General features: G+C 38.1%; 1 protein-coding gene and 1 pseudogene across 22 annotated transcripts in view; both read left to right on the top strand.

Moving 5' to 3' along the window:
* The window catches only part of INVS (inversin), a 201,488-nt gene that overhangs the window by 65,953 nt on the left and 107,945 nt on the right, over nt 1-27,590 (top strand). For 2 of the 22 annotated variants that reach the window (XM_063788444.1, XM_063788437.1), the window contains exon 4: nt 24,388-24,503. The exons of the other annotated variants lie outside the window; for them this stretch is intronic. The gene's annotated coding sequence lies outside the window, so the exon portion shown is untranslated. The remainder of the gene's footprint in view (nt 1-24,387; nt 24,504-27,590) is intronic. 22 annotated transcript variants of the gene reach the window in all.
* Nucleotides 9,639-10,815, top strand: NANOGP5 (Nanog homeobox pseudogene 5; annotated as a pseudogene).

The following is a 27,590-nucleotide window of genomic DNA, read 5'->3' as shown; positions in this document are numbered from 1 at the left end:
TGGTGCTCAGTGCCTAGAGCCCATTGTTCATTAGGAGTTGCAAAATGCTGATACTTTAATTCTACCATCTATCCTACAGTTATTAGCTGGAATAATTCATTAAAGAGAAACTTCCCCGTATCTACTATTAGATTACTCAATGGTACAGTTCATATAGGAAAGGAAGGATGAATGCTTGATTCTCCCTCTTTATTTACCAATTTTCAAAATAATGAATTGGTTTCCTGGCATCCTCCTAGGATAATCCATTAATTTTTTTCATTTTTAATATCATTATGAACAAGGCCTAGAATTTTTTAGTATCATTTTAACATATTTACTATATCAATCCATTGAAGTTATTATCCTTAATTAGTATTCAAATTACTCTATTTTTGGCCTGTGGGAGGCCTGTCAAGTAGACTTCTTGATTCATTTGACATGAGCCTAGTATTTGATAGCTTACTTGCTATCTGCTATGTCCAAATATTCCAGATTCATTTCTATATTTTTTGTTTTAGACCTGGAATCAGCTATTTCTCCAATAGCTTTACTTTTAGTAGGAAAAAGTATTTGGAGAACACAATCTAGGATCTAGGGTGCTCACTGCTACCAGGTTGGTGATTGTTTCTAGGCTTTTATAGTGGACAGAGCTTGCGGATTTTTTTAAGCAATAAAAATATTTCATCACTTCCTATTCTAATTCTGGGCTAAAAGGTTTTAAACTTAACCTCTTCTTACATCTCTACTCCTTTTGCTCACCCAGTCAAGAATGATAGAATATCACATTGTCTAGATGAAAAACCTGAGACGCAAGAGCTTGAGTAATTTGTCATTAAATGGCAGAACCAGGGTTCAAATATGTATCTGTTTGACTCTAAAGTCTGTGCTTAAAGTCATCTTTAGAAAATTTGTGTTTAGCCAGAGCTCCTTTGGGAAGCCTAGGCAGGATGAGGGGTTGAGCCCAGGAGTTCAAGACCAGCCCTGGCAACATAGCAAGACCCCATCTCTACAAACAACAACAAAACAAAACAAAAACTAGCTAGGCATGGTGGTACATGCCTGTAGTCCCAGCTACTCAAGAAGCTGAGGTGGAAGGACCACTTGAGCCTGGGAGGTCAGGGCTGCTGGGAGCCGTGCTCCCACCACTGTACTCTAGCCTGGGCAAGAGAATGAGACCTTGTCTAAGAAAAAAAAAAAAGCCACAGATCCCTTGCTGCAAGGCGTAGCATTTTTAGCAGAACTGCCATGTAGAGAATTCAATTCAACTAACACACACTGAGCACCTATTAATATTTTTATACAAAGTCCTGTTCACCTGTATGATACTGGTGTCTATTAACAAATTTGATTTGTTGATTTATCTACAAACCTAGATTTATCCAGAATGCAACCACTTTTCTCAACATTCCCTTTACCACCACTTTGGTCCTAGCCACCATCATGTTGGGTTAGATTATTGTAGTAACCTTGCTTGGATAATTATAATAGTGTCCTAACTGGTCTCCTGGTTTCTGCTCTTGCCCCCTGCAGTCTATGCCCAACATATCAACCAGAATGATCCTTTAAAACTTAAGTCAAAGCATGTCAGTCGTCTGCTCCAGACCCTTTAAAGGATTTTCCAGTTGAGCGCAGTGGCTTACACCAGCACTTTGGGAAACCAAGGCAGGCAGATCACTTGAGGTTAGGAGTTCAAGACCAGCCTGGCCAACATGGCGAAACCCCATCTCTACTAAAAATACAAAATTTACCCAGATACAGTGGTGTGTGCCTGTAGTCCCAGCTACACCAGAGGCTGGGGTACAAGAATCACTTGAACCTGGGAGTTGGAGTTTGCAGGAGCCAAGATCACTGCACTCCAGCCTGGGTGGCAGAGGGAGACTCTATCTCAAAAAAAAAAAGATTTTCCATCTCAGAGTAAAAGACTAAGTATTTCCTGTGATCTATCAAGCCTTTTATTTCATGTTCTGAATTCTGTTGTTTGTATGACCTTATTTCTAATCTTCCACATATTTCCTCCACATACACCACTCTGACCTCAGTGCTGTTCCTCTAGTAGGTGAGTCAAGCTCTCACCACAGGTTTTTGCATTTGTTCTTCCCTCTCCTAGGAATGCTGTTCCAGTAGAAATCTCTGTGTTGAACTCCCTTGCTTTCATTAGTTTCTTATTCAAGTCACTGTCTCAGTGAACCCTTTTCTGGCAATCCTATCTAATACCCGCCTCACCTCACACATTGTATTCTCCCTACTCTGCTTTATGTCTTTTCTTAGCACTTAACACTATCTAAAATACTATATATTTTATTTATTTATCTTGCTTATTGTCTTTTGCCCCACTATAATATAAACTCCCTGAAGTTGGGGTTTTATTTTTGGTCTGTTTATTCACTAATTTATCCCCATTGCCTAGAACTAGTAGTTGGTGCTCAAAAAATATTTGTTGAATGAATGAGTGTACTTCTAAAGTTATAGCTTTAATAATTCTCCCAGGTGATCCACGATTTCTTACATGATGCATATATTGTGGGCAAAAAACATACTATGAGATTCCAGTTGTCTAATATTAGAATATTTTTAAAGGAAGAATAATCCTGTTTTGCTATCTTTCTTTTTCTCATACAATCCTTCCTCCCCACCCCAGCGACTCCTGCTTGTACTTCATAGAATATTTCCTCTCTTGGGACTAGATATTTCTTTCTCTTTTCTTTATTTTTTTTTCTTCTGGTTAAATAGCCACAGACTGTCCATTTGAGCTGACTCTTGCTGGAAAGTGAGTCAGTGCAGCCTAGTGGAGAGCAGAGGCCGGAGCATTTGCATCTCCAGAATGTTTGTATTGACAAATGGCAGTCAGTTATTGACATTTTTATCCCTTGGTGATACTTCAATTGGCTTATCTTTGCTGGTCAAATGCCTTAATTGTTCTGGCCTTTAATTCAGTCAAAGTTGGAGCTAGAGCAGAGGGGAAAGAGAAGGAGCCAGACTAACAGAACATCAAGCTTGAGCTGGGAGGCTGCTGGCAACAATCAGCCTGTCATAATGTTATGATTTGTTCATTTTTATACCATTTATTAGCCTTTACTTGTTGTGCCATTTGGCCTCCAGGGCAGATAAAGTGCTGTCTAATTTGGTAGGTTTGCTTCTGTCAGAGCAGCCTCGACAGGGAAGGTGTTAGCTGCAGTGACAAATAATCAATAGCTGTCGTTGTCATGAGGAACGTGAGCAGTTGGGCCTTTCATCTGGAGGATTAGAGGTCTAATTGGATTGAGAATAGGGAGGGTGGGCTGTTGGGTAACCCTGTCAGCCTTGTGAAGCTGTCAAATATCGGCCTTATTCATGGTGAAGGGAATAAGGAACCTTGTGCTTTCAGAACTGAGGAGAAAGGCATGTGAAAGCCCTTTATACAAAGGAATAGCTCCTGAAGTTGATTCAGCTAACATATGCTTCCTTTTAAACTTAATTAAATATCCCTTTAGATAATAAATCTATGGAACTTTAAATGACATTTTTAAGGTTGGATGTGTAATATACACACACATTCACATATAACGCTATACAAATCCAGGTTGGTTCTTTTGTCTTTGCTGATGCCAGAAGATAAACCACTTGAATGGAGGTGAAAAATGAAACTTTATGAGAGAAATTGCATAAGTTGTCATCTCATTGTCAGAATTAACAAGTGATAAGCATTTTTAATACTATTAATAGAAAAAATAAGTGAGACATTAAACTGATAGATTAGTTAATAATGAAGTATGGATATGTGACAGTTATTTTTCTCCCCTGGTCATTTAGAAATGTGGTTTCCTATAAAACAAAATCTTTCATTTATTCCAACCTTAACTAATCCAAAAAATGAAGAATTATGCATTGGCTAAATTACTTCTTCAAAGGAATGCCTAATTTTTTCTTCCTTAGCAAGTGACAGGATTGCATTTAAGTGATATCAATGGTATCATGTCCAACTCAGTCCCAAAATGTTTTTGTATATCCCTACATACTTACGCTGTACTCCTTTACATTTATGGTATAATGCCATCATTTGGAGTATGAATGGAGAAGGTATTTGAGAAAAATCAGTTAGCTCGTTCTCTAATCTATGGAGCTCTTAATACTACCTCTGCAAGGCCAAGTAAATGACTTTAAATTCCACTAAATTTCATAGAAATTGAGCAAATTTAATAATGATAAATGTTAAACACAATTTTATAAAAAAAGTATAAACTTCTTTATGAGTCCATTCTCTATGTACAAATTAAATTCAGTGCATTGCTGTTGTCCAAAAGCACGTATAATTTTAAAAAATGTTTTTACAATGTGGTAGGTACTAAGAGCATTTGTAAGCATCCTCTATACAGTATATCTTTATGAAAGCCCTGAATAAAGGTGAGTTGACAGTAATGCCAAGAGTATGTGAATAGGCATTTCTAACTTATGGATTATATACTTAGTCCATTTCTATAAACCCATGGTCCCTTTTCTATAGTCATTCAAAGCCCAGCTAACCAATTTGAAATAACTTCAAAAAATACTCCAGAAGAACTAAATGTGTGTACAAAAGACACTAGATGGATGAACCTGGTTATCTCATTGGGCCCTTCAAACCCTGAGGTCCATACTATTTATTACCATTACAAATGTTTCATTAAGTTCTTCCTGATCAGTGCTGGTTTGAAAATTCTATGATTTTACTCACTTGTGTAATCCACAGTGAAGGTCAGCAAAATTCTCAATACTACTGACTAAGAATTTAGAATTATGGTTATCTAAAGAACTTGCTTTGCTTGATCTAAACTAGAAATATTTAAAATTTCAAACATTTATTTGTGATTACAGAAATTTCTCAGATTTCATGCAGTTCTTCTAGAGCTCTATCTGTGGAAGTATAGTTGTGAGTACATTTACACTTAAGCAGAATTACTCATAGGAAATGGTAAGGTCAGCCAAACACAATGGCTCACATCTATAATCCCAGCACTCTGGGAGACCAAGGCCAGAGGATCAGTTGAGCCCAGGAGTTTGAGACCAGCCTCAGCAACATAGTGAGACCCTGTCTGTACAAAAAAAAAAAAAAATTTAAATTAGCAGTCATGTTGGTTCACAGCTGTGGTCCCAGCTACTTGGGAGGCTGAGAGGGAGGATTGCTTGAGCCTAGGAGGTTGAGGCTGCAGCAAGCTGTAATCACACCACTGCCCTCCAGCTTGGGTGACAGAGCAAGATTCTGTCTCAAAAAAAAATAAAATAAAAAAGGAAATGGTAAGATCAGATTTGATATCCTTGCAAAAGAAGTTCAAAGTTTAAATAGGTTTAAATAGGTTTGTGTTTGGGGTTTTGATCAGAACCTACTTTCTATGACCTATAAACAAAATTGTTGCTCTTGAGGTTAGATGAGAATATTTTGTTGCTTTGTAACTCCTTATAATCCTTATTATTCACTCAACAAATATTTGTGCAAAAGCCACTGTGCTAAGTTATGGAAATACAACCATGACAGGGACTATCCTGCCCTCAGAGAAGTTCATAGTTTAATGGGGACAACAGACAAGCTAAATGGGTAATGAAAATATAGTATTCCTGTGTTAAATGCTAGGAAAGGAGTAAGCCTAGGTATATCATAGGAAAATGTAAGAGGGGCATCTAAGCCATCCTGGGGTGTTGTGGTGAAGAATGGCTTCCTTCAATAGATAGCAACTATGCTAAGTGGAGAGGAGAAAAGAGATAGGAAGCCCATTCCCAAGGAGTATTCCCTCCATTCCCTTGGAGTATTCTCAAGGAGGGAAAGAATATGTACAGTCACATGCCACATAATGACATTTTGTTTAACTTCAGACCACATACACAATGGTGGTCCCATGAGCCGTCACACCCAGCCTATTTTTTATCTTTCATAGAATATTTTTACTGTACTTTTTCTATGTTTAGATATGTTTAGACACATGAATACTTACCATTGTGTTATATTTACCTAGAGTATTCAATATAGTAATATACTGTACAGGTTTGTAGTCTAGGAGCAACGGGCTATACCATATAGCCTAGGTGTGTAATAAGTTATAACATCTAGGTTTGTGTATACTATGATGTTCACACTATGACAAAATCACCTAATGATACATTTTGCAGAACATATTCCCATTGTTAAGCAACATATGACTATAGCTCAATATGTATGTATTATTGACTATGAGGTAGAAAACATGGAGAGATGATATTGGATAAGTAAAGTGGGATCAGACCATGAAGTGTCTGTCCTACATGGAGGACAATAAATAAATTTGAATATTTACTGAAGAGTTAGATTTAAAACTTGAATATTGATTAAATTGGACTAAATGAAAGGGATTTGCAACTAACTCACCACTGCCCTTCTGATCACCAAATTCATATACCTTTCCTACTTCCTCATACCTCTTGACAAAATTGGTACATTTTACCTTCTTTATGATTTTCTCCATGCATCTCTTTCTTTTCTCTGATGTATATCAAGTATAACATTGGCAAAAGCATTGGACTGATATAAATCAGAAGACCTAGATTCATGACTTAGGCTCTGCTTCTTTCTAACAGGGTGATTTTAGGCAAGTTTTAAGTTTAAATACTCTGGACTTCTGTTTCCTATTTTTTAAATTTGTGGCAATACTTAGGTTCTTACAGGAGTTAAATAAATTAATAGATTTGAAAGGACTCTGTAAAACCTTTGATTATGTTAAGGGACACATAGTCTAAAGAGTCCTGACTTAGATCACAAAATGATAAGGCCCTTGAGCATGTAAAAAAAAAAATGTATTCAAGCAGATTGAAGTTAAAATTAAGAAATGTCAACCAAAACACTTAGGTAACAGTTCTAAGAATAACATTGGACCCTTACTTATGAATCTTAGCCCTTATTATCCCATAATTATTCATGAACAAATTTACCCCTGTTATTCTATGAGCTTCTAGAATACAGAATCCTATCAAATTTATCTTTATATCTTCCTACAATGCCTTGCACAAAATAGGTGCTAAATAAATACCTTCAAGGAATGAAACAATGAATTCTTGTGGAGTCAGAATTCGTTCTGGATACAGTTTAATATCTAACATCCTTGGATCATTTTGTTTTCTATTTTTCAGTTTTGCAAAGATGTTTAAAAATACTACTACTTCTCTGAAATCTTTTATTTTTCCAACTTTGGAATCTATTAATGAGATATAGCATTTAACTCAGCAAGAAAGGACAGAAGCTTGGTACTGGTCTCATCTACTTGGACAAGGAAAGCTCTAAGAGAAGCTGGTTACAGAGGTTCAGCAGGAGGGGACATTGAGCTGCACAAAGATTATAGTTTACCTGTAATCAAGGGCAGCTATTGTTAGCACAAGATTTAAAAACAAGTAGATAGAGAGTCAGATAATACTTGTGAGTCCACTACAGGTAGGCAGTGGTCAACTTGAAATTCTGTCCAAGAGTAGGAGGGTTCCAATCACCAGCAAGAATAGAGCTTAAGATTGAGTGGCTATTCCACCCAGTGAGTCAGATTATTAGTTCAATAGAGTGAATTGGCTGCATGGGGGAAAATATGAAAGCCCAGTGATAATCACTAGATTTGAAATCACTAGATACCAAGTCCCAGGTTATAATAGTTGGATGGATGGCTCAAGGTGTGTGCTTTCTTAGTGGTCAGTGCAGGGCTACCATTGTCTTAGAATAACTTAGTTAGAAGGATGAAGATGATTGAAATGGCCTAAGTACTTCTCACATCATCAAGATTGATACAGCAGTACTCAACCATCTAGAAAGCCTTTTAAAGTAGCAATGGCTTTTGAAAATGATGTAGTAGCTCCTATTGGATCAGCCCTCCAGTAGATAACATTTATAAACTCTGAACAAAATATAAAAACAACTATCTGGAGGAATTGAAGAGTGACCAAGTAGGCAGAAATTGCATTGTAATCAGCCCTTGGAAGACCGTAAGAAGGATAGCACTGGGTGAGTTTCCACTTTTATAACAGGGCCTACTCAGTTCTTCAAAGAGGATGAAAACTGAGTAGAAATCTGCATTCTTACTTTTTGAAGAATCAAAGGACAGCATTTGGGGCAATGGCTGTAAGTCAGAAGAGATGTTTCAGGCTGGGTGCAGTGGCTCACACCTGTAATCCCAGCACTTTGGGAGGCCAAGGCAGGTGGATCACTTGAGGTAGGGAGTTCGAGACTAGCCTGGCCAACATGGTGAAACCCCGTCTCTACTAAAAATACAAAAAATTAGCCAGGCATGGTGGTGCATGCCTATAATCCCAGCTACTCAGGAGGCTGAGACAGGAGAATTGCTTGAACCTGGGAGGCAGAGGTTGCGGTGAGCTAAGATCGTGCCCTTGCACTCCAGCCTGGGTGACAGAGTGAGACTTCATCTCAAAAAAGAAGAAAAATGAAAAACAGAAGAGATTTTCCAGAACAGAGAAATTCATATAAGGGAAGGCCTAACCTCTACATATAAACTGCCAAAATCTCTGACTAACCCCTAACCTAAACATAGATGGGGAAAAATTCAGGCAGCCAAGCTAAGGCTAAAATAACTCATCAGCGATTTAGCTACTGCCTGCCTATGCAGGAAAAACATAATTTAGAGTTTGGGTTCAGCCAAGGTATCTGCCTGCTAAAACAAAAAATGAATAGTCTTCAGCATAACATAACAGAATCCAGAATCTTTACAACACATCATTTTCAGTGTCTAAGATATTCTCAAATATTGCTAGACATGAGGACAAACAGTAAACTGTGTTCCATACTCATGAGAAAAACTAACAATGGAGAACAACTATCTTTGTTGTTCCAGATTTTAATGAGCAGACAAGGAATTTAAAGCAGGTCTTTTAACTCTGCTTAAGGATGCAAAGAAAAATATGTTCGTAATGAATAAACAGATAGGATGTCTTGCAGAAAAATAGAAACTCTATAAAAAGAACTAATGGAAATTCTAGAACTGAAAACTACAATATCTAAAGATTCACTAGAAGGGCTTATCAGCAGATTGGAGATGAAGAGTCAGTGAACTTAAAGATAGATCAATAGAAATTAACCAATCTTTAAAAAAAAAAAAGAAGCGAATATACTAAGAAAAAAGTGAGTCTCAGTGATTTGTAGGACAATATTGAAAGACCAAACTGTTTGTAATTACAAAGATAGGAGAGAGAGAATGGGGCAGAAAAATAATTAAGAAAATGATGGCCAAAAATTGCCCAAACTTGGTGAAAGACATACATTTAAATATTCAAGAAACGTAATGAACTCCAATAAGATAAATACAAAGAAAATCTTGGCCAGGCATGGTAGCTCATGCCTGTAATCCTGCACTTTGGGAGGCTGAGGCAGGCAGACCACCTGAGGTCAGGAGTTGGAGATCAGCCTGGCTAACATGGTGAAACCCCGTCTCTACTAAAAATACAAAATTAGCTGGGCATGGTGGTGCGTGCCTGTAATCCCAGCTACTCGGGAGGCTGAGGCAGGAGAATCGCTTGAACCCAGGAGGAGGAGGTTGCAGTGAGCCAGAATCATGCCACTGCACTCCAGCCTGGGCGACAGAGTGAGATGCTGTCTCCGAAAAAAAGAAAATCTCACCTGAAAATACCATAATCAAATTACTGAAAACCAAAGATGAAGAGAAACTCTTAAAAGTAGCCAAAGGGCTGAACTGAGCTGGTTGCCTTCTGTTACTGTGGGAGAACTCACTTCATCCCAACTTCTTCATACTTTCACTTCTGGAGCTCATATTCCTCTGACATCTTCCAGAAAAACAGTCTTAAAGCCTTAGCCTTTTTTACAGTCCAGCTCTTAAATTTTTTCCTCCCCTTTTTCAATAATAACATGAGTGTGCATCCAGCTTGTCCCCAAAACCTGCCTTGCTCTGAAGCATCCAACTGTAAAGACTCTTTGCCAATGTCTGTGATTTGTGGGCCCAAAACAAACTATCCATCCTTGCATATATCTTCTGCTGAGATGCCTCACACAGAGTCTGGACAGCTCTAATTCTTTCACGAGTCCCAAAGGCAGACAACTCACTTCTGCAGAGAAGAGCACCGCAAAAAAGGAAGACAAAGTCCTGGTCAAGAAACAGATGACCAGAACTGTGTTCTCTTCCACCCAGCTGTGTGAACTCAGTGATAGATTTCAGAGACAGAAATACCTCAGCCTCCAGCAGATGCAAGAACTTTACAGCATCCTGAATCTTAGCTACAAACAGGTTAAGACTTGGTTCCAGGACCAGAGAATAAAATATAAGAGGTGGCAGAAAAACAGCTGCCCAAAGAATAGCAATGGTGTGACTCCAAAGGCCTGAGCACCTACCTACCCCAGCCTCTATTCTTCCTGCCTCCAAGGATGCTTGGCGAACATGTCTGGGAACCTTTCAATGCGGAGCAACCAGACCTGTAGCAGTTCAGCCTGGGGCAACCAGACCTGGAACATCCAGTCCTAGAACAGCCATTCCTGAACACTCAGACCTGGTGCACCCAATCCTGGAACAATCAGGCCTGGAACAATCCCTTCTATATAGCTGTGGAGAGGAATCTCTGCAAGTCCTGCATGCGGTTCCAGCAAAATTCTTCTCTCAGTGACTTGGAGGCTGCCTTGGAAACTGCTGAAGAAAGCTACAATGGAATACGGCAGACCACTAGGTATTTTAGTACTCCACAAACCATAGATTTATTCCTAAACTATTCCAAGAACATGCAGCCTGAAGATATGTAAAGATGAGTGAAATTGATATTACTCAATTTCAGTCTGGGCACTGGCTGAATCCTTCCTCTCCCCTCCTGCCTCCCTCATAGGATTTTACTTGTTTGGAAGCTGCATGTTCTGCCTTCATATCTTTGTTTCCTTTATGCCTATCAAGTCGATTTTGTGGAGGGTGGGGTATGATTGGAGCCAAATCAGAGAGTTTTCTTTTTTTCCTATGGGATCTTTCTGGAGAAAAAAGGTTTTAATAACCTTGGCTGCTAAGGACAACATGATAGAAGCTGTCTCTGGCTATAGATAAGTAGATATAATACTAGTTTGAATATCTTTAGGATTTAGAACCTAGCCTCAAGAATAGGAAGTAAAAGTACAAATTGATGTGGTGAAGGTATAGTCCCATTTTCTGAGACTGGGAGGCTTTGCTTATTTTTATTTTTATTTATTTATTTAGAGACGGAGTCTCGCACTGCTGCCTGGGCTAGAGTGCAGTGGCGCGATCTCAGCTCACTGCAGCCTCCACCTTCTGGGTTGATGCGATTCTCCTGCCTCAGCCTCCCAAGTAGCTAGGATTTACAGGCACATACCACCACACCCAGCTATTTTGTTGTATTTTTAATAGACACTGGGTTTCACTATGTTGGCCAGACTGGTCTTGAACTCCTGACCTTGTTATCCGCCCGCCTCAGCCTCCCAAAGTGCTAGGATTACACCATGAGCCACCGTGCCTGGCCTTACTTACTGTTAAAAACCCAATTATTAAGGTGAAGGATTAAGCTGTAACATACTTCATTGATTTCATCAGCCCCTTTGGCTCTGTGTTTTACTATAGCCCCTAATTGGTTGGTTATGCTAATATTTATAGACAGCGGTCTTGTATTTGCTACATCACAATGACATCAGTACTAGTTTGCCTGGTTTAAGTACAAATGAATAAAACAACCATATCACCTTTAAAAAAAAAAAAGCAGCCAAAGAAAAAGACATGATGGTGCCCTAACCAAGGGAAACCGTGAGGCACTGTGCCATGAGCAACGGTGCATTCCGGTCCAGATACTACGCTTTTCCCACAATCTTTGCAACCCACAGATCAGGAGATTCCCTTGGGTGCCTACACCACCAGGGCCCCGGGTTTCAAGCAAAAAACCAGGCGGCCATTTGGGCAGACACCAAGCTACCTGTGGGAGTTTTTCTTCATACCCCAGTGGTGCCTGGGAATGTCAGCGAGAGAGCACCATTCTCTCCCCTGGAAAGGGGGCTGAAGACAGGGAGCCAAGTGGTCTAGCTCAGCAGATCCAACTCCCACGGAGCCCAGCAAGCTAAGATCCACTGACTCGAAATTCTCGCTGCCAGCACAGCAGTCTGAAGTCGACCTGGGACACTCTAGCTTGGTGGGGGGAGGGGCGTCCCCCATTACTGAGGCTTCAGTAGGCAGTTTTCCCCTCACAGTGTAAACAAAGCCACCAGGAAGTTCAAACTGGGTGGAGCTCACCACAATTCAGCAAAGCTACTGCAGCCAGACTGCCTCTCTAGATTCCTCCTCTCTGGGCAGGGCATCTCTGAAAGAAAGGCAGAAGCCCCAGTCAGGGGCTTATAGATAAAACTCCCATCTGCCTGGGACAGAGCACCTGAGGGAAGGGGCAGCTGTGGATGCATCTTCAGCAGACTTAAATGTTCCTGCCTGCTGGCTCTGAAGAGAGCAGCAGATCTCCCAACACAGCGCTCGAGCTCTGCTAAGGGAAAGACTGCCTCTTCAAGTGGGTCCCTGATTCCGGTGCCTCCTGACAGGGAGACACCTCCCAGCAGGGGCCGACAGACACCTCATACAGGACAGCTCTGGCTTGCATCTGGCAGGTGCCCCTCTGGAACGAAGCTTCCAGAGGAAGGAACAGGCAGCAATCTTTGCTGTTCTGCAGTCTTTGCTGCAGATACCTAGGCAAACAGGGTCTGGAGTGGACTTTCATCAAACTCCAGCAAACCTGTAGAATAGGGGCCTGACTATTAGAAGGAAAACTAACAAAAATAAAAGAATAACATCAACTTCAACAAAAAGGATGTGCACACTGAAACCCCATCCAAAGGTCACCAACATAGAAGACCAAAGGTAGATAAATCCATGAAGATGAGGAAAAACCAATGCAAAAAGCCTGAAAATTCCAAAAACCAGAATACCTCTTCTTCTGCAAAGGATCACAACTCCTCACCAGCAAGGGAACAAAACTGGACAGAGAATGAGTTTGATGAATTGACAGAAGTAGGCTTCAGAAGGTGGGCAATAATAAACTCCTCTGAGCTTTTTCTGTAAAGGAGCATGTTCTAACCCAATGCAAGAAAGCTAAGAACCTTGAAAAAAGGTTAGAGGAATTGCTAACTAGAATAACCAGTTTAGAGAAGAACATAAATAACCTGATGGAGCTAAAAAACACAGCAGGAGAACTTTGTGAAGCACACACAAGTATCAATAGCTGAATCAATCAAATCGAAGAAAGAATATCAGAGACTGAAGATCAACTTAATGAAATAAAGTGTGAAGACAAGATTAGAGAAAAAAAGAATGAAAAGGAATGCACAAAGACTCCAAGAAATATAGGACTATGTGAAAAGACCAAATCTATGTTTGATTGGTGTACCTGAAAGTGACGGGGAGAATGGAACCAAGTTGGAAAACACTCTTCAGGATATTATCCGGGAGAACTTTCCCCACCTAGCAAGAGACCAACATTCAAATTCAGGAAATACTGAGAACACCACTAGGATACTCCTCAAGAAGAGGAACTCCAAGAAACATAATCGTCAGATTCACCAAGAGTGAAATGAAGGGAAAAATGTTAAGGGCAGCCAGAGAGAAAGGTCAGGTTACCCACAAAGGGAAGCCCATCAGACTAACGGTGGATCTCTCTACAGAAACCCTACAAGCCAGAAGAGAGTGAGGGTCAATATTCAACATTCTTAAAGAAAAGAATTTTCAACACAGAATTTCATATCCAGCCAAACTAAGCTTCATAAGCGAAGGAGAAATAAAATCCTTTACAGAGAAGCAAATGCAGAGAGATTTTGTCACCACCAGGTGTGGCTTACAAGAGTTCCTGAAGGAGCCACTAACTATGGAAAGGAAAAACTGGTTGCAGCCACTGCAAAAACATACCAAATTGTAAAGACCATCGACACTGTGAAGAAACTGCATCAACGAATAGGCAAAATAACCAGGTAGCATCACAATGACAGGATCAAATTCACAGATAACAATATTAACCTTAAATGTAAATGGTCTAAATGCCCCAATTAAAAGACACAGACTGGCAAATTGGATAAAGAGTCAAGACCCATTGGTGTGCTGTAATTCAGGAGACCCATCTCACGTGCAAAGACACACACAGGCTGAAAATAAAGGGATGGAGGAATATTTACCAAGCAAATGGAAAGCAAAAAAAAAAAAAAAAAAAAGCAGGGGTTGCAATCCTAGTCTCTGATAAAACAGGCTTTAAACCAACAAAGATCAAAAAAGACAAACAAGGGCATTACATAATGGTAAAGGAATCAATGCAACAAGAAGAGCTAAATATCCTAAATATATATGCACCCAATACAGAACCACCCAGATTCATAAAGCAAGTTCTCAGAGACCTACAAAGAGACTTAGGCTCCCACACAATAATAATAGGAGACTTTAACACCCCACTGTCAATATTAGAAAGATCAATGCAACAGAAAATAACAAGAATATTCAGGACTTGAACTCAGCTCTGGACCAAGGAGACCTAATAAACATCTACAGAACTCTCCACCCCATATCAACAGAATATACATTCTTCTCAGTACCACATTGCACTTATTCTAAAATTGACCACATAATTGGAAGTAAAACACTCCTCAGCAAATGCAAAAGAATGGAAATCGTAACAGTCTCTCAGACCACAGTGTAATCAAATTGGAACTCAGGATTAAGAAACTCACTCAGAACCACACAACTACATGGAAACTGAACAACCTGCTCCTGAATGACTACTGGGTAAATAATGAAATTAAGGTAGAAATAAATAAGTTCCTTGAAACCAATAAGAGCAAAGACACAACGTACTAGAATCTCTGGGACACAGCTAAAGCAGTGTTTAGAGGGAAATTTATAGCACTAAATGCCCACAGGAGAAAGTGGGAAAGATCTAAAATCGACATCCTAACATCACAATTAAAAGAACTAGAGAAGCAAGAGCAAACAAATTCAGAAGACAAGAAATAACTAAGATCAGAGCAGAACTAAAGGAGATAGAGACACGAAAAACCCTTCAAAAAATCAAGAATCCAGGAGCTGGTTTTTTTTAAAAGATTAACAACAGGTAGACCACCACCCAGACTAATAAAGAAGAAAAGAGAAAAGAATAAAATAGACACAATAAAAAATGATAAAGGGGATATAACCACTGATCCCACAGAAATACAGACTACCATCAGAGAATACCAGAAACACCTCTACACAAATAAACTAGAAAATCTAGAAGAAATTGGTAAATTCCTGGACACATACACCCTCCTAAGACTAAACCAGGAAGAAGTCGAATCCCTGAATAGACCAGTAACAAGTTCTGAAATTGAGGCAGTAATTAATAGCCTAGCAACCTCCAAAAACCCAGGACCAGACAGATTCACAGTTGAATTCTACCAGAGGTACAGAAAGGAGCTGGTACCATTCCTTCTGAAACCATTCCAATCAATAGAAAAAGAGGGACTCCTCCCTACCTCATTTTATGAGGCCAGCATCATCCTGACACCAAAACCTGGCAGAGACACAACAAAAAAAGAAAATTTCAGGCCAATATCCCTGATGAATATTGATGTGAAAATCCTCAATAAAATACTGGCTAACTGAATCCAGCAGCACATCAAAAAGCTTATCCACCATGATCAAGTCAGCTTCACCCCTGGGATGCAAGGCTGGTTCAACATACACAAATCAATAAACATAATCCATCACATAAACAGAACCAATGACAAAACCACATGATTATCTCAATAGATGCAGAAAAGGCCTTCAATAAAATTCAACACCCCTTCATGCTAAAAACTCTCAAAAAACTAGGTATTGATGGAATGTATCTCAAAATAATAAGACCTACTTATGACAAACCCACAGCCAATGTCATACTGAATGGGCAAAAACTGGAAGCATTCCCTTTGAAAACTGGCACATGACAAGGATGCCCTCTCTCACCACTCCTGTATTGGAAGTTCTGGCCAGGGCAATCAGGCAAAAGAAAGAAATAAAGGGTATTCAAATAGGAAGAGAGGAAGCCAAATTGTTTCTGTTTGCAGATGACATGATTGTATATTTAGAAAATCCCATCATCTCAACCCAAAATCTCCTTAAGCTGATAAGCAACTTCAGCAAAGTCCCGGGATACAAAATCAATGTGCAAAACTCCCAAGCATTCCTATACACCAATAATAGACAAACAGCTAAATCATGAGTGAACTCCTATTCACAATTGCTACAAAGAGAATAAAATACCTAGGAATACAACTATCAAGTGATGTGAAAGACCTCTTCAAGGAGAGCTATAAAACATTGCTCAAAGAAATAAGAGATGACACAAACAAATAGAAAAACATTCCATACTCATAGATAGGAAGAATCAATATGATGAAAATGGCCATACTGCCCAAAGCAATTTATAGATTCAGTGCTATCCCCATCAAGCTACCATTGACTTTCTTCACAGAATTAGAAAAAACTACTTTAAATTTCGTATGGAACCAAAAAAGAGCCCATATAGCCAAGACAATCCTAAGCAAAAAGAACAAAGCTGGAGACATCATGCTACCTGACTTCGAACTATACTACAAGGCTACAGTAACCAAAACAGCATGATTCTGGTACCAAAACAGAGATATAGACCAATGGAACAGAATAGAGGCCTCAGAAATAACCCAACACATCTACAACCATCTAATCTTTGACAAACCTGACAAAAACAAGCAATGGGGAAAGGATTCCCTATTTAATAAATGGTGTTGGGAAAATGGCTAGCCATATGCAGAAAACTGAAACTGGACCCCTTCCTTACACCTTATACAAAAATTAACTCAAGATGGATTAAAGACTTAAACGTAAGACCTAAAACCATAAAAATGCTAGAAGAAAACCTAGACAATACCATTCAGGACAGAGGCATGGGCAAAGATTTCATGACTAAAACACCAAAAGCAATGGCAACAAAAGCCAAAATTGACAAGTGGGATCTAATTAAACTAAAGAGCTTTGGCACAGCAAAAGACACTATCAGCAGAGTGAACAGGCAACCTATAGAATGGGAGAAAATGTTTGCAATCTATCCATCTGACAAAGGGCTAATATCCAGAATGTACAAAGAACTTAAACTTACAAGAAAAAAACAACCCCATCAAAAAGTGGGCAAAGTATATAAACAGACGCGTCTCAAAAAACAGACACTGTCTTCAAAAGACGACATTATTGCGGCCAACAAACACATGAAAAAAAGCTCATCATCACTAGTCATTAGAGAAATGCAAATTAAAACCACAATGAGATACCACCATCTCATGCCAGTTAGAATGGCGATCATTAAAAAGTCAGGAAACAACAGGTGCTGGAGAGGATGTGGAGAAATAGGAATGCTTTTACACTGTTGGTGGAGTGTAAATTAGTTCAACCTTTGTGAAGACAGTGTGGCGATTCCTCAAGGATCTAGAACCAGAAATACTATTTAACCCAGTAATCCCATTACTGGATATATGCCCAAAGGATTATAAATCATTCTACGATAAAGACACATGCACACATATGTTTATTGCAGCACTATTCACAATAAGACTTGGAACCAACCCAAATGCCCATCAGTGATAGACTGGATAAAGAAAATGTTGCACATATACACCATGGAATACTATGCAGCCATAAAAAGGATGAGTTCATGTCCTTTCCAGGGACATGGATTAAACTGGAAACCATCATTCTCAGCAAACTAACACAGGAACAGAAAACCAAACACCTCATGTTCTCACTCATAAATTGGAGTTGAACAATGAGAACACATGGATACAGGGAGGGGAACATCACATACTGGGGCCTGCCAGGGGATGAGGGGTAAGAGGAGGCATAGCATTAGGAGAAATACCTAACGTAGATGACAGGTTGATGGGTGCAACAAACCATGGCACGTGTATACCTATGTAACCAACCTGCACGTTCTGCACATGTATCTCAAAACTTAAAGTATAATTAAAAAAAGAAAAGACATGATCCAATATAGTAAAGCATGAATACAGGTGACAACATACTCTTCAGTATCAATAGGCACATGCAGACAGTAAAATAATCGCTTTAAAATGCTGAAAGGAAAAACTGTCAATCTAGAATTCTGTATCTGGTAAAACTATCTTTCCAGAATAAAACTGAAATAAGGACAAACAAAACTAAGATAATTTATCCCAAACAAACCTATATTAAAAGAAATAATGGTCGGGCACAGTGGCTTGCGCCTGTAATCCCAGCACTTTGGGAGGCTGAGGAGGGCAGATCACCTGAGCTCAGCATTTCAAGACTGCCCTGGGCAACATGGTGAAACCTCGTCTCTACTAAAATACAAAACATTAGCTGGGTGTGGTGATGCGCCTGTAGTCCCAGCTACTCGGGAGGCTGAGGCATGAGAATTGCTTGAGTCCAGGAGGCAGAGGTTGCAGTGAGCCGAGATTGCGCCACTGCACTCCAGCCTGGGCAACAGAGTGAAACTCTGTTTCAGGGAAAAAAAAAAAAAAAAAAGCACCAGAAAAGATAAATAGGTAGCTAAAGATAAACAATTATTTTTTCTTAATTTCTTTAAAATTAATATTGCTATTTAAAGCAAAAATTATAAAACTATTATGGAATTTATAGTAAATATAGGTATAATACATATATATGATATCTACAGCATAAAGTATGGGGTGGGGATAATGCAACTATACAATTGCAAGGGTCTTGCATTTTGTATAAAGTGATACAACATTAACTCTAAATAGACTTTGTAAAGTTATGGATATGAACTATAATACTTGGAGGAAATACTAAAATAATAATGCAATGAAGTATCGCTTTTTTTAATTCAAGAGAAAAAATTTTAAAGGAATTCTTAAAAATTGCTTGAGTTTCACTTCCCAAGATTCTAATTCAATTGGTCTGAGGTAGAAACCAGACAGTAATGCTTTTTAAAAGCTCCTCACCTGATTCTAATATGTTTAAAATGCCAGTGTTGGGAATGTTTCTAGCAGTGCTAAATGAAAGTTATTGGATGTAGTTGTATAAGAGAGAAGTATATGTTGCATGTAACAGAGAGTATATGTTGCTGGAAAACCATGCAGATCACCAGAGCACTGTTTTACCTCACTGAAAAGCATTAGTTCCTGTGAATCCATAGACCACTTGCTTCTTGTTGATGACAAAGTCCTCACCATTTTGTAAAAAAATGAAGAAAAGATCATTGTAGTATTTAACATATATAGGTTTGTGTAGTATTTAACATATAGGTTTGTGCATGTCTGTGCACCTATAGTCTGTATGTAATAAGTCTGACTTCCTGTTACTACAGTTCTTGAAAATAGTTTGGTGGCCTTTTGCTACATTGGAAAGACATATTTAGAATAATATGACTTCGTATATAGGCTACATGGTATACAAAAAAATGCATGTGGGGGAAAGTAAGGGGAGCACTCAAAGAGATCTTTCAGAGCATCCCAAGCAGAGATTCAATAAGAGGCCTATTTAAGAGGTCATTGGAAGGGAGATGCCATAATTCTTAAAGACATTGCATGCAGGAAAAAACAGTGATTTTGAATATTTGCCACAAATGGAAAATGATAGGAGTAGATACTCAAGTTACAATTAATTTGTGATCCTTTGCTATAAAGCTATTTCTTACCTGGGCAATTCTGTGTAATGCATGCCATAGATTTATTGATTGTCAGTTATTAATGATTTTCCTCAGGCACGAAAGATGTAAATAGATGTTGGTGAAAAGCTACCAGCTGTCCTTTCAGGAAGGACAGTCCTTTATTTCCTTTTTGAGGGCTTACACTTTTTTATGAAATAATGTTGATAATAGATTTACTTTTTAAAATGAACTTAGATTGCAAAAATGTAAACTTTATACTGTCATCTTTATATTTGTTCCAATAATATTTTTTAATAATTATTATTATTGAGTTAAAATGTGCATACAAGAATGTACAGAAAAATATACAATTAGATATGTGTAATAAATGTACCTACTCACATCACCACCACCACAGTCAGGACATAAAACATTTAGGCAACACCAGAAAGTTCCTTTTTTCCCCACTTTCAACCAGTCACCACCTCCATGGTTAACACCATTATGATTTTTAACGCAAAAGATTAGTTTTACCTGTTCTTGAAGTTTTTATAAATAGAATTTTTTTTGCTGTCTACAAGAGAAACACTTCATTTTGTATATGCATAGAAATATATATATATATATATTCATTTTAGTAGCTTTTATAGTGCAAGTAGTTTTTGGTTACATGGATGAATTGTGTAGTGGTGAAGTCTAAGATTTTTGTGCACCCATCACCTGAATAGTGTATGTTGTACCCAATATGTAGCTTTTTATTCCTCTGCCCACTCTCACCCTTCCCCTTTCTGAGTCCCCAAAGTACATTATATCACTCTGTATGCCTTTGCATAACCATAGCTTAGCTTCCACTTATAAGTGAGAACATACAGTATTTGATGTTCCATTCCTGAGTTGCTTCACTTAGAATAATGGCCTCCTCCATCCAAGTTGCTACAAGGACATTATTTCTTCCTTTTTATGGCTGAGTAGTATGCCATTATATATATGTTCCACATTTTCTTCATCTGCTCATCAGTTGACGGGCACTTAGGTTGATTCCATATCTTTGCAACTGTGAATTGTGCTGCAATATACATATGCATGCAGATGTCTTTTTAATGACTTACTTTCCTCTGGGTAAATACCCAGTAGTAGAATTGCTGGTTCAAATGGGTCAAATGGTAGATCTACTTTTAGTTCCTTGAGAAATCTTCACGTTGTTTTCCATACAGGTTGTACTAATTTTTTTTTTCTTTGAGATGGAGTTTCACTCCGTCACCCAGGCTGGAGTGCAGTAGCACAATCTCAGCTCACTGCATCCTTCACCTCCCGGGTTTTAAACAATTCTCTGCCTCAGCCCCCTCAGTAGCTGGGATTACAGGCACCCACCACCACGCCTGGCTAAATTTTTTTGTATTTTTAGTAGAGACGGGGTTTCACCATCTTGGCCAGGCTGATTTTGAACTCCTGACCTCATGATCCACCCACCTCGGCCTCCCAAAGTGCTGGGATTACAGGCATGAATGACCAACCGAGCCCAGCCAGGTTGTACTAATTTACATTCCTGCCAGCAGCATATAAAGTGTTCCCCTTTCACCCCATTCATGCCAACATCTCTTGTTTTTTGACTGTTTAATAATGGCTGTTCTGGCTGGGCTATGGTGATATTATCTCATTGTGGTTTTAATTTGCATTTTCTGATGATTAGTGATGTTTAGCATTTTTTCCAGATGTTGGCCATTTGTATATCTTTTTTGAGATGTCTATTCATGTCATTTGCTTACTTTTTAATGGGATTATTTGGGTTTTTTCCTTGCTGATTTGAGTTTCTTGTGGATTCTGGTTATTAATTCTTTGTCAGATGCATAGCTTAGAAATATGTTCTTCCATTTTGTGGGTTGTCTGTTTACTCTGAAAATTATTTTTTTCACTGAGCAGAAGCTTTTTATTTTTATTAGGTCTCATTTATTTTTGTTTTTGTTAAATTTGCTTTGGGGGGTCTTAGTCATAAATTTTTGCCTAGACTATTGTCTGGAAGAGTTTTCCCTAGGTTTTCTTCAAGAATTTTTATGGTTTCAGGTCTTAGATTTCAGTCATTCATCCATCTTGAGTTGATTTTTGTATATGGTGAGAGATAGGGATCCAGTTTCTTTTTTCTACATGTGCATATCCAGTTTTCCCAGCATCTTTTATTGAATAGGGTGTTTTTTCCCCAATTTATGTTTTTGTATGCTTTGTCAAAGATCAGTTGTAAGTATTTGACTTTATTTCTGGGTTCTCTATTCTGTTCCATTGGTCTATACATCTATTTTTATACCAGTACCATGTTGTTTTAATTACTATAGCCTTGTAATATAATTTGAAGGCAGGTAATTGTGATGCCTCCAGATTTGTTCTTTTTGCTGAGGATTGCTTTGGCTGTCCAGACTCTTTTTTGGTTCTATATGAATTTTAGGATTGTTACTTATTCTGTGAAAAATGATGTTGGTATTTTTATCAGAATTACATTGAATCTGTAGATTGCTTTGGGCAGTATGGTCATTTTTACAATACTGATGCTTCCAGTCAATGAGCATGGGATGTGTTTCCATTTGTTTGTGTCATCTATGATTTCTTTTTTTTTTTTTTTTTTTTTTTTGAGACAAAGTCTCACTCTGTCACCCAGGCTGGAGGGCAGTGGCGTGATCTCAGCTCACCACAACCTCCGCCTCCCAGGTTCAAGCGATTCTCCTGCCTCAGCCTCCTGAGTAGCTGGGATTACAGATGTGTGCCACCACACCCAGCTAATTTTTGTATTTTTAGTACGGATGAGGTTTCACCATGTTGGCCAGGCTGGTCTCAAACTCCTGAGCTCAGGTGATGCACAGCCTCCCAAAGTGCTGGGATTATAGGCGTGAGCCACTGCATCCAGCCTCATCTATGATTTCTTTCAGCAGTGTTTTATAGTTCATCTTGTAGAGATCTTTCATCTTTCTGGTTAAGTATATTCCCAGTTTTTTGTTTTGTTTTGGTGGTGGTGGTGTTTTGCAGCTATTTCAAAAGGGATTTAGTTCATGATTTGATGCTCTGCATGGTCACTGTTGGTGTATAGCAGTGCTACTAATTTGTGTACATTGATTTTGTAACCTGAGACTTAATTGGATTCATTTATCAAATCTAGGATTCTTTTGGAGGAGTCTTTAGGGTTTTGTAGGTGTACAATCATATCATTGGCAAAGAGAGATAGTTTGACCTTCTCATTTCCAATTTGGATGTCCTTTCTTTCTTTCTCGTGCTGATTGCTCTGGTTAGGACTTCCAGTACTATGCTGAATAGAAATGATGAAAGTGGGCATCCTTGTCTTGTTCCGGTTCTTCCAGGGAATGCTTTCTAATTTTCCCCATTCATTAAGGTATTGGTTGTGGGTTTGTCATATGTGGCTTCCTTCTATACTTAGACAGAACATACCTCAAAATAATAATGTGTTGAGGGTTTTTTTATAAAGAAATGCTAGATTTTATTGAATGCTTTTTCTGTGTCTATTGAGATGATTGTATGGTTTTTATTTTTAATTCCATTTATGTGATGAATCGTACTTATTGACTTGCAAATGTTAAAGCATCCCTGCAGCCCTGGATGAAACCCAGGGTGAATTATCTTTTTGATATGCTGTTGGATTCAGTTTGCTGGTATTTTGCTGAGGGTTTTTGCATCCGTGTTCATCAGGGCTATTGGTCTGTAGTTTTTCTTTTTTTTTTTTTTTTGTCCGTTAGATCCTTTCCTGGTCTTGGTATCAGGGTGATACTGGCTTCGTAGAATGAGTTAGGGAGGATTACCTCTTTCTCAATCTTTTGGAATAGTTTCAGTAATATTGATACCAATTTTTCTTTGAATATCTGGTAGAATTCGGCTGTGAATCCATCTGACCTTGGGCGTTTTTTGTTGTTGTTGTTGGCAATTTTTAAAATTACTGAGTCAATCTCACTGCTTGTTATTGGTTTGTTCAGGATTTCTGTTTCTTCCTAATTGAAGATGGGGGGCTGTGTATTTCCAGGAATTTATCCATTTCCTCTAGATTTCCTACTTTGTGTGCATAGAGGTGTTCACAGTAGTCTCAAATGATCTTTTGTATATCTGTGATGTCTTTTTGTATTTCTGTGTTACAGATATCGCTGTAGTGTCTCCATGTTCATTTCTAATGGAACTCATTTGCATCTTCTTTTTTTTTTTTTTTGGTTAATATAGCTAATGGTCTATCAATCTTGTTTACCTTGTCAAAAACACAGGTTTTTGTTTCATTGGTTCTTTTATATTGTTTATGTTTGTTTGTTTCAATTTCATTTGATTCTGCTCTGATCTTTGTTATTTCTTTTCTTTTGCTAGTTTGGGTTTTTGTTTGTTCTTGTTTCTTTACTTCCTTGAAGTGTGACAATAGGTTGTCAATTTGTGATCTTTCAGACTTTTTGATTTAGGCATTTAGTGCTAAAAACTTTCCTCTTACTACTGCTTTTGCTGTATCTCGGAGGTTTTAATAACTGTGTCACTATTATTCATTTCAAAGAATTTTTAAATTTCCATCTTGATTTCATTGTTAACTCAAAAATAATTCAGGAGAAAATTGTTTAATTTTCATTACTTGTATAATTCTGAGAGGTCCTTTTGGAGTTGATTTCTAGTTTTTCTCCACTATGGTCTGAAAAGATACTTGTTTACCTTATTGATACTTGATTATCTTTGATATGATTTTGAATTTTAAAAATTTAGTGAGACTTACTTTGTTGCCTATCATGTGTTCTATCTTGGAGAATGTTCCATGTGCTGATAAGAAGTATGTGTATTCTTTTTTCTTTTATTTATTTATTTGTTGTTTTTTTTTAATAGACGCGGGTCTTGCCATGTCGGCCAGGTTGGTCTTGAACTCCTGGTTTCAAGCAATCTGCCTGCCTCACCCTCCCAAAGTGCTAGGATTACAGGCGTGAGCCACTGTGCCCAGCAAAGTATGTATATTCTATAGTTCTGGGGTAGAATTTTCTGTATTGGTTAGGTCCATTTGTTGTAGAGTGCAGTTTAAGTCCTGTGTTTCTTTGTTGACTTTCTGCCTGGATGATCTGTCTAGTGCTGTCAGTGGAGTGTTGAAGTCCCCCACTATTATTGTGTTTCTGTCCAACTCTGGGAGCTCCAGAGTTAGGTGCATATATATTTAGGATTGTAATATCTTCTTGTTGGATTGATCCTTTTATCACTATATAATGACTTTCTTTGTCTTTTTTTCTTTTAACCATTGTTGCTTTAAAGTCTGTTTTGTTAACATCAGAATAGCTACTCTTGCCTGCTTTTGGTTTCCATTTGCTTGGAATATCTGTTTCCACCCTTTACCTTGAGTCTGTAAGAATCTCTACATGTTAAGTGAGTCTCTTGAATACAGCAAATATTTGGTTTGTAATTTTTCAACCATTCTGTCAGTGGAGGATATAGACCATTTACATTTAACGTTAATATTGAGATGTGAAGTACTATTTCAGTCATCATTGTTGACTGTTAACCTACTTTGTTTTCTTCATGTGTTATTGTTTTATAGGCTCTGAGTTTTATGCTTTCAAGATGTTCTATTCTGGTGCATATTGACCTTTTGTTTCAAGATTTAGAGCTCCTTTTAGTATTTCTTGTAGAGCTGGTCTAGTAGTGACAAATTCTCTCAGTATTTGCTCATCCGAAAAAAAACTTTTTTTCTCCTTCATTTATGAAACTTAGTTTTGCTGGATACAAAATTCTTGGCTGACAATTATTCTGTTGAAGGAGGCTAAAGATAGGACCCTAATCCTTTCTGGCTTGTAAAGTTTCTGCTGAGAAGGCTGTTGTTGGTCTAATAAGTTTTCCTTTATAGGTTACCTGATGCTTTTGTCTTACTGTTCTTAGAATTCTTTCCTTCATGTTGATTTTAGATACCCTGATAATTATATGCCTTGGTGATGTCCTTTTTGTTTTCTTTTTTTTTTTCTTCTGAGACAGAGTCTCACTCTGTTACCCAGGCTGGAATGCAGTGGCATGATCATGGCTCACTGCAGCCTTGACCTCCTGGGCTCAAGCAATCCTCCCACCTTAGCCTCCTGAGTAGCTGGGACTATAGGCATATGCCACCACATCAGGCTAATTTTTTAATTTTTTATAGAGATGGGTTCTCTCTATGTTGCCCAAGCTGGTCTCAAACTCCTGGTCTCAAGTAGTCCTCCCACCTCGGCCTCCCGAAGTGGTATTACAGGCATTAGCTACTGGGTCCAGCTGGTGATATCCTTTTTGTAATGAATCTCCCAGGAGTTCTTTCAGTTTCTCGTGTTTGATTATCTAAATCTCTAGCAAGGTCAGGGAAGTTCTCCTTAATTATTCCCTCAGATAAGTTTTCCAAATTTTTTGTTTGTCTTCTCCCTCAGGAACACTAGTGATTCTTTGGTTTGGCAATTTTACATAATCCCATATGTTTTGGAGACTTTATTCATTTCTTTTAATTGTATTTTCTTTACTCTTGTCTGATTGGGTTAATTCAAAAGCTTTGTCTCCAAGCTCTGAAATTTTTCTTCTACTAGTTCTAGTCTATTGTTAAAACTTTCCTGTGCATTTTTTAATTCTCTAAATGTGTCTTTCATTTTCAAAAGTTCTGATTGGTTTTTCTTTAAAATATCCATCTCTAGAAAATTTATCACTCATATCCTGAATTATTTTTTTAACTTCACTATGTTGGTTTTCACCTTTCTCTTGCATCTCCTTGAGTAGCTTAACAATCAACCTTTTGGGTTCTTTATCTGGTATTTCAAAGATTTCATCTTGGTTTGGATCCATTGCTGGAGAGTTAGTGTGATCTTTTGTGGGTACTGTAGAACCCTGTTTTGTCATATTGTCAGAATTATTTTTCTGGTTCCTTCTCACTTGGGTAGACTATTTCTTCTAGTATTTTTGAATTTATTTTTCATTCAACTGTGTTTTTTAATTTTTTTATTCCCCCTTAAGGATGTAACTTTAATGTTTACAGTTTATTATAGCCCAATTTGGCTCTTGATGATTTCCGGTGTGAAGACTCTGAGTTCCTTGGTTATAGAGAATCTTTGTCTGATGGCTTTCTCAGATGCTGTTTGTAGTAGCAAGGTGCTTGGTGTGTGAGCAGGTTTGCTGTCTTAAGTTTTCCATCTGGCTCACAGGGTAGACCGCAGCCCACCATTTCTTTCAGAGGGTCTGTGATTTCTGTCAGTTTTCCTGTCAAGTTCCTATGTTGCTTCTTGAACAAAAGTTCACAGTATGACTCTCTACACACTCTTTTGTCTTTCCAAGTAGGGGAGGCATGCTAACAATGCTTTCAGTCCACCATCTTGGGGAAAAAAGAGTGTGTGTGTGTGTGTGTGTGTGTGTGTGTGTAAATGGAATAATGCAGTATATATTCTTCTGTGTCTAGGATCTTTCACTCTATATTTTTGAGATTTATCCATATTGTTGCACATATCATAGCTTATTCTTTCTCTGCTGCTGAATTATATTCTATTGCACAAATATATCATAATTTGTTTATACATTCATGTGATGATGGACATTTGGGTTGGTTACAGTCTTTAGCTATTATGAGAGAATCTTATGAATAAACTGAAAAAATTAACATTCTTGTACAAGTCTTTTTGTGGACATTTGTACTCATCAAATAAATATCTAAAAGTGCAATGATCTTTAATAGTGCCTGCATATTTTTTGCTTTAGTAGATACTGCCTAATGGTTTTCCAAAATGTTGCTACCACTTTACACTCTGACCAACAACACAGTATGTGAGAGTTTCAGATGCCATATATCTTGGGCAATATTTCGTTTTGTCAGTCCTTTTACTTTGAGCATTTCTAGTGTGTTTCTCATTTTTGTTTTAATTTGCATTTACCTAATGACTGATGAAGTTGAGTACTTTTCATATGCTTAATAATAGTTTATATATTTTCTTTTGTGAAGTTGTGTGCTCAAGTCCTTTACCCATATTTTTCTGTATTATTTTTAGATGCTACTACAATAAGACACTAACCAAAGTTTTTAAATAAGATTTCAGATTAGATTACCT

This window comes from Pan troglodytes, chromosome 11 (assembly GCF_028858775.2).
Source record: "Pan troglodytes isolate AG18354 chromosome 11, NHGRI_mPanTro3-v2.0_pri, whole genome shotgun sequence".
Lineage (NCBI taxonomy): Eukaryota > Metazoa > Chordata > Mammalia > Primates > Hominidae > Pan > Pan troglodytes.
This window is presented reverse-complemented; position numbering and strand designations above follow the sequence as displayed.